We start from the raw sequence: 7,068 nt of genomic DNA, 5'->3' as shown, positions 1-7,068 counted from the left end.
ATTAAATTGTAATTATAATTAACCGATCATTCTTAATTTAATTGTTTCATAAACAATGTTTTAGTAATATATACAATTTTATTTACTAAAATGAATCTCATTTAATAGAATTACAATAAGATTCATATTCTCACTCACATAAGTAAATTGTTCGATTTTTAAGGAATTAATTAATCCGTATCAGCATACAATTAATTAATTTATCTATTAAGGGAATCGTCCTTTAGGTGTGACCTTAAGGGATCAACTGATCACTACTGTCAAACGACAGTAATGTCAAACTCTAGTCAGCCAATCATTATCGATTAATGTTGATCAGTTGACGTATAAAAATGAATCATCCCATTATGTATTCTTATCATGAGTTTCAATAATGTGATCGCACTATTGTTGAAGGCACATACTCCAACAATCTCCCACTTGTTCGAGATAAGTGTGTGTCACCAATTCTCTTGTCCTATTACAATCTCCCACTCAATGCAAGGTGTCTTGCAGGTCGTTCTTGCAATTGATCATATCAAGAGTGGTTTCCTCGATCTGAAGAGTAACTGTCTGACCGTAATTTCTACCGTAGATACCTTCCGAGCGTAGCCACGCATTTTCAGTTCACTACTCCTCGAGTGGCCCTGAGATTTTTAAATAACCCTGACAAGGGGGTGGACAATTCCTATCGCGCTATTCCCTTTGTCTAGCCACAGCTCATCATGACCCAAAAGATGCCCATTTGACCATATTTACGTAAGTCGTAGAGCATAATTTAAAGTCAGTCAGAAATTGTGCCAACTTGGGCGGACATTCTCTAGTCAAAGAATTGACTCAAAAGAATACTATAGTAGCTCTCGCCACGACCAGGCTATGCGAATTACCAGAACTCTATAAGCGGTCAATGCCCAACAGAGTGTCCCATACAGTATGCCTATGTGATCGAATAGTCATTTCTTATGACCCTATGGCACTTGAACTTGCCATCAATCGACTCACATTATAGTCACTAGGAGACGTCACCTCATATAAGTGACTAGGGGAGAATACTATGTTAATCTAGTTCACTTAATAGGGTTCAATATTGTCTCGACAGCCTATTTGGAAAACAAAGTATTATAACAAAAGAGTTTTGAATAAAACTGAAACGATGAGTGCATTATCACATATGTAAAATTGATACCACATGAATTACTACATAATATATAATCCATACTTAATATTGTATATAACTATACATCTCAACTCAATTTAAATGGCATGACTTATCATGCTTAGCCTATGAAAAGGCCTTGGTTAGCAAGTTTTAGAAACACCTTGCACTTTCCTAACCATACTATATACTTTTTCCCTTTGTTATGTATAATCTTTATTATAAAACCCCTGAGTACGTGTCTAGATCCAATCTAGACATAGGCTCTCTTGCCTTAGAATAACTCCCACTGTCCTCACAGTGAGTAGGGATAGGACCTTCGGTTATTGGAACGAACGACCATAGTTCCTCCAATTCACAAAACCTAATCCTAATATCATCCCTTTCTTCTTGCATATATTATTATTGCAAGTGTATTCAATTTTCGTTGTATATATCTCATTGTTCAACTGGCTAGGACGTTTCTAGTAGATATCTTCCTTTAAAAATATAGTCAAGATGGTTCTCCAATCATCCTTATGTGTTTAGAATATGGTTTTTGTGTAACTCCTTGCACATAAAACCATCTCATTTCTAAATTCTTAGCTTTATATCCTTAGTACTTCCTGAGTACTAACTAATGAACTATGTGGCTATGTGTAACTCCTTGCACATAAAACCATCTCATTTCTAAATGCTTCGCTTCATCTGCTTAGTACTTTCTGAGTACAAACTAATGAACTATATGGCTATATAGAGACTTCTCTCAAAGATTAGATTAGTAACATCTTGTCATACTCTAAGTATACGAGGTTTAAGAACGGTAATACATCTTAGCGTAATGAATTAATCTCGCACCGGAAGCATGTGGATTCAAATTCTTCATGTTCAATACTTTTGAACTTGTTAAGATTCTTATTAACATAAGAATATTAACTTTATGCTAATATCCTCTTAGATCTATCTTTATAGGTCTGGATACCTTGGAGATGTATTATTGTTCTCGTAAGACTTTCATCATTAACAATGATCAATATGTCGCTTACATATAAGACTAGTAACACCACATTACTCCCACTAAACTCCATGTATAAACAAAACTAATCGACAACTCGAGAAAGTTTTATCACATGATTAAAACATACAATTCAACTCCTTAACTTCTACTTATGATTTCTTCTTAAGTTTGTATCCTACTTAGGATAGTTGCGATTTACAAAACTCATGCGAGATGATTTTAAAATCCAACTATATCAAATCATATCCTAATAGAATGAAGCGTTTTTGTTACGTGCAAAACCCTTTGCCACCAACCAACCATTAACATTTTCATGTTTATGCTTATTTTGGACTCTTGTTGGAGTTGAGACTAGATAAAGCATTTTAAGAAGTTACAGGTTTATTACTTTCAAAAGGTAACATGACTCCTGTCCATTTTTGGTTTCGAAGAAATAACTACTGATATTGACCAAGAAGGAACATCTTCCTACGTCTTATTCTCAGTTTATGGCTCTTTGAACATTTTCTCCCACTCTGTCTTTAAAAAATAATCATTTTTTCTCAAAAGACAGCATCACGAGCCATAAACCTGTTGTTCTCGTGATAGTTGGGTTACAAAGCCATATGCTTTCTTCCGAAACAAGCTACAACTTAGGTACCATGACTAATCATATCATATATGAATTGTACTGGATTGCTTTAACTATATTTTGTTTTAGTGGAATAAATAAATACTAGACAAATTGTGATAGAAACGACTTTCAACTTTATAGTAATGATTCAATCATATCGTAATGAAAGTGAACTTGTGATACCATATGTAACACCCCCATTTATTCAGGAGCCTTTAGCTAGACATTCCCAAATAAATAGGACTGTTACCATCTCGGTTTCCCGAGGTAGTGAATAACAAAGTACAACAAACCATAGTACTTTAAATTAAAACTTTAGTGAATACATGTTTATTACAACTTTAACCAAGTAAAACTTAATATAAATTACAATACATCTTGCAGCGGAAATAAATAAAGTGATGTAATTATTCTATGTGATCTAGACTTCAGCTATAGTCCAAGTCCAGCTCTCATCCCAATGCTCCCAAGTCAGCTAATCTTTAGTACCGGTCAAATCTGCTCCCCATAAAACGGTTCACCGCAGGTATTCACGAATACACAGTCAACCGCGAGGTTGAGTAGGAATAAATACTAACAACAAGAACATACGATAACAATCCAATTTCCTTTTTACTTTGCACAACCCCCTGACAACGTGCTCCATCCTTTTACTTACTCGTTACACTAATCATTCCGCCAATCCCTGGCCGGGGCAGCCTCAACCCGAAGGTGAGTAAACACACACTACATTACCAAAAGGTAATGTCTGCCTCAACATAGAGTTGAGTAATATCCACCATATGGCCTGCAGACCAATCTGGGGCCTGCCACGAGTAAACACGATAAATATCGTCTGCCAGAATAAATCTGTTCAACCACTCCACATTACTATAAGTATTGTCTGCTAGAATAAATCTGTTAATAACACAACAATACCCCACCATAATATAACTAACATATACAATATAATTCTCCCTTCCAACAATTCCAATGATATCAACCAACACAATTCTCATATGATCAATTCACTCTAATATAAGCCATCCAATAAACCAAATATTATCGAGTAAGAGTTGAGTAGGATTTGTCCCTACCTGATAAGCAAATATTCCGTATACAACGCTCCAAGCAAAGTAATCCAACACGTTGAAACCCAATTAAATCGTCTTAACAACTCTGTCCCTAAAAAAATATCATTATTCCAATATTAATTCATTTATACTTTTATTCATTATTCAATTTATTATATTAATTTATTCGATTATAATTATATTAATTATCCCCCATGATGGTCAAGTAAAAACCCGTCTTAATAATTACACAAGTCAACCTAAATATCAAACGTGGGTCAACCCAAAACACTAATGATAAATATGTGAAATCAAACCCACATACACACCCAAAACTCCCGTCCCATGACACACCTAGCCACCACCAGTACCACCCAGACCTGCTAAGCCCTAGCCTGCACCACGGCCAATCCCGTCAACCACTTAACACCCGCCAAAACACCCCCTGCAACCCACACTTACACACCCTAGACAGCCCCCGAAAACTCGACGCACAACGACTCTTCTCAACACAAACACCACCCTACCACCACCGTGACAACCCTTGGCCACCACCAACCACGACCCCACGCAATAACCCATAAACAGAAGCACCGAAACCGCCACAACCGACTATACACCATACCCTATACTCCTCTAACCACCACGACACATCCCTTTAAACATTCTCAAGCCACCAACCCCGTGAGCCACCATCACCCCCTCCTAGCTATGGTGGCCACGACCACCATCCCATACCATGACAACCACTATACGACTCCCACAACACCCACTACCAACAGCCACAACCCCAGTCGCCCTATCCCCTGTTTTCCCTTTTTACCGCCACCACCGCCACAAGCCACCACCGACAACCACTGCAAAACCTTACCCATAGTCGACTCAGCTACCAGCTTCCATCCCCACCATACCCAGGACAAGACAAGCCATGAATAAGAGTTAAACCCGTGTAAAATCATATTACAATCCACTTCGAACCACCAGCGAAAACACCCATAAAACAACCCTTTACCGTCAGTCAAAGGTGGTCAAAAGTAGGTCCGGTCAATCTCTGGTGTCCCACGCTCAAGGTGATGGTCTCGGGTCGGTCAATGGTTGTCTATTTAACTAGTTATAACATAGCAAAGAGTATATATGAGACGGTCTTACCTCGAGTCGATTAATTGATTTTTTGTTAATTTCTTCTTCTTCCATCTCCTAAAGCTCCTCTTCTTAATTTGTGATATATTTCTCAGATTTAAGGTGGTATTTATAGTCTATGATTAGAGAGTATGTGAGGCCAATTAGGAAACTATTAAAATTACCTTATTCTAATTATTATAGGAATTACCATTATAATTTATATTATTATTGTTATCATATATTACTAGTCTTACCATAACTAGAATTTCCACCAATTATATTATTATTGCCATAACATTATTATTATGATATTTATTAATATAATTATTATTTTCATATTATTTATTATTAATTCCCGATACAAAATCCGATTACTTAATTATTAAGCCTATAAAACCCGTCCCCCAATTATATCACACGGGCCAAGATCCACTAATTAGCTAAACCCAATTCCCGATTTAGATACTTAATTTATTATTTAACTAATATCTTACTTGTAATTATTATTAGAAATGTCATTAATCAATTATTAAATTACATAAATTACTTTCATAAATTATTAACAAAATACGGGGTATTACAGTCTTCGCCCCTTAAAATGAACTTCATCCCGAAGTTCACCCACAACTACTACTAGAACCCTTATAACATCCTCAGAACTAAGCACCATCCAACACAATTAAGCATTTTTTGATTATCAATCACGGCAATCTTATCACAAGGTAACACAACAATAATCACTCAAAGCATTCGTAGTATTACATTCCTTCCCCCTAAAATAAACTTCGTCCTCGAAGTTCGCAATATCAAACAATAGGAACAATCAAATAATTGTTGTAATGCCATAAAATAAAGAACACACACTGTAACTCAAGACAACTTTTATTTTCGACAGAACTCCAAGTAATGATTAAATGAATAAAAAAATCTTTGATTTACTTCTAAATTGCATAACTAATCATAAGATATTCAAACTGGTCTTTATTTAAACTTCAACTTATTACTTTAGCTATCGACGAATACATTGCAGAACTAAATAATAATTTATAATCAAATATGCATAATTTGTTAGTTTAATCTTTTCTTCATAATGATATGTAATTTAGACATGGATGCATTTAATGTGAACATATATATAGGCTTAGGGGAACACAATCCGCATATCACTAGACATGTCATCCTATTTCACATAATTTACAACATCAAAATATCAATGTTCAAAAGATAAGAAACAAAAACTGATACATCTAAAGGCTAGGAAAACATGTTATAACTTCTAAAAATCATAGATAAATAATAACGTAATTACTTCTTGAGAACTTATATTTTTTAGAAAATAAAAAGAGTTAGTAAACCATGAAAAAAAGAATCAAGTCAAAAACTCATAAGGTCAATTTATAACGCATTTTACAAATTATTCGGTCGAAACAGAAATGTTATAGCAACTTGTAAGAAACTTAGGTCAACTTGTAAAAATTTTTCTAAATTGTCAAAATATTTTCTTACAACGTGGCTTATCAATTTAGAAACATATAAGAATCTTTTAAACAGTGGAGTTGGAATTATATCTAATCAATAATTAGTTTTTAAATGGCAAATTTTACAAAAATATAGCTTGAAAACATTACTGTACAAGAATATTCCGACTATTGTCCACTAAAATATTTATTTCTCCTAAACCGTATAATATTTAAACACGAGACCAGTGGCATATGAAAGATAACTCACAAAGGTATCACACATAAATATTTCGTACAAGGATCTAAAACAAGCGGTAAATGGCAGCCACAACAATCAAGGGTAAAATTTCAAGAAATCAACCAAAATCACATTCTTCATAATTCCACGCAATTTCCTTAACACTTCACATATTAATCATACTCAAACCTCTCACATACAAGCCAACATACTTTCCAGATATCAACATGCTTATAACAATGCCTAAAATAAATCATATCACATCCCTTCACCGTAAAAACAAAGTTACGTCCCCGTAACCGCAACATCAATGAAAACAACATTTAAACAAGGCAACAAGAACTTTCAAGACAAAACAAACGATATTCATTTTAAATTACCCCACACTGTAATATCTCTCATGGTAACCGGTTCGAAACTGGAAGGGCCGGAAGTTTGGTGTGAGGGGGCC

This window comes from Silene latifolia, chromosome X (assembly GCF_048544455.1).
Source record: "Silene latifolia isolate original U9 population chromosome X, ASM4854445v1, whole genome shotgun sequence".
NCBI lineage: Eukaryota > Viridiplantae > Streptophyta > Magnoliopsida > Caryophyllales > Caryophyllaceae > Silene > Silene latifolia.
Note: the sequence above shows the minus strand (reverse complement) of the source record.